At 39.0% G+C, this 1,848-nt stretch overlaps 1 protein-coding gene across 3 annotated transcripts in view; it reads left to right on the top strand.

The window, feature by feature from the left end:
* The window catches only part of LOC106870257 (neo-calmodulin), a 75,696-nt gene that overhangs the window by 47,388 nt on the left and 26,460 nt on the right, over positions 1-1,848 (top strand). The gene's annotated exons all lie outside the window — the stretch shown is intronic.

Below are 1,848 nucleotides of genomic sequence, written 5' to 3'. Positions count from 1 at the left end.
GGTGGCGGTGGTGACGGCTGATAATGACGATGACAATGGTGATGACAGTGATGATGATGATGATGATGATGATGATGATGATGATGACGACGACGACGACGACTCCAGCGACTACAACGATTACGATGACGATGGTGGTTACGATTAAGGCGAGGGGAGGGAAAAAGAGGAGGAAGTGGAAGAGGAGGAGGAGGAGGAGGAGGGAGAGAGTGCCGGTGTGGGCGTTGGTGGCAGTGACGAGGATAACGGCGAGGTGGAGGGTAGGGGTGCTGTGGTGTTGTTCTTAAAATCTTTTAATTAATGACTTTTGCAAATAATTAAAGGTTTTACATGCAGAGAATTCTCTGGCGGTTTCCTAGCAATATTAAAAGCAGCAAGGATGATAATAATAATAAGAATAACAACAACAACAACAATAATAATAGTAGTAGTAGTAGTAGTAGTAGTAGTAGTAGTAGCACTACTACTACTACTACTAAATAATAATAATAATATTAATAATGATAATAATAATGATAATGATGATGATAATAATAATAATAATAATAATAATAATAATAATAATAATAATAACAACAACAATAATAATATCTTTATTAGCCACAGGGCTGTTACAAATAAATCATTAAAACGTGCGCGTGAGTGGATACAAAGCGAATAGAGAGTAGCAAGGCCTGTCTACAATCAACATATTAAAAATTGGGAATAATTTTAGAAGAAAAAAAAAAGAGAGAGAAAACAGAATAATAATATGATTAAATAAACAGCACAGTAATTAAAACAAGGTATGATTTAAATAAGTTTGCACTGAATTTTTGTCCCAGAATAGTCTTGTAGATTGTTAGTTTGAAATTTAGTAGGACGTGGGTGAGTGAGATCGGATCTTCGAAAATTTTTTGGCTCGTCTTCATACTAAACATAGCAGGGCTCATATTCAAACTTTAGTGAATCCAAAAGGGGCTGTGAGCAATTTTAGAGGTTTCCCGGTGATTCTAAAGAAACTCTGTCTCACGTTTGAGTATTTCTGTTTTATGCCATGGCAAATTATTGATTTGGTCGTTACCAATAGCCTATGATTTACCCGGTTCTCTGCATATCGGCCCTAAATTTTTCTTCGCATACAGCATGTCTTTATCCTTACTAGTTTTATAGATTTTCTGCCCTGATCTTGGAAACAAATTGCGCCCTCTCTCGACCATATTCTTCATGCTGTTCTTAAGTTCCTTTTTCTTTAGGTGGGAGTACTGGGTCAGGTCCTACCGGGGTGTTTTACACTCTTGGTACATTCACTCGTCAATCATCTTTTCTTTCTTCCTCCACTTTTATTTTCCTTCCGCCAATCCCCTGCAACTTTTTTTTGCTCCCCTACCTTGCTTGTGGATTAAGTAATATTAGTGTGAAGGGAGCTTCCGGCATCGTTCGCTTAAATGGCCGAGTATGAGGCGATTTCCTCTGCCATTTCCGAGCCTTTCAAAGGTGCCAATGGAACACAGTTTTAAAGTCTGGCTGCTGTTGTTGTTACTCTTGCTGTTCTCTCAATTTCTCCCTCCCTTTCCCACTTCCTCAAGTTCTCTGGCGACCTTGTTTAACAGAACACTCTCATGTGTCTTTTGCTACAACAAGAGTGACGGTTGAGCCTTCAGCTCTGCACCCTCAAGTGCATCGCTCGTGTTTCTGCGCCTACGACAGGACACAACTGAAATCTCGAAAATCATGAGGACCTGCAGATCCATGCCGATCACCTCACTCCCTCTACCCGCCGTACACACACACACACACACACACACACACACATATATATATACATATATATATACATATATATATATATATATATATACACACACA

Source organism: Octopus bimaculoides, chromosome 20 (genome assembly GCF_001194135.2).
Source record: "Octopus bimaculoides isolate UCB-OBI-ISO-001 chromosome 20, ASM119413v2, whole genome shotgun sequence".
In the NCBI taxonomy this organism is placed as follows: domain Eukaryota; kingdom Metazoa; phylum Mollusca; class Cephalopoda; order Octopoda; family Octopodidae; genus Octopus; species Octopus bimaculoides.
Note: the sequence above shows the minus strand (reverse complement) of the source record. Positions and strands in the feature narration are given on the sequence as shown.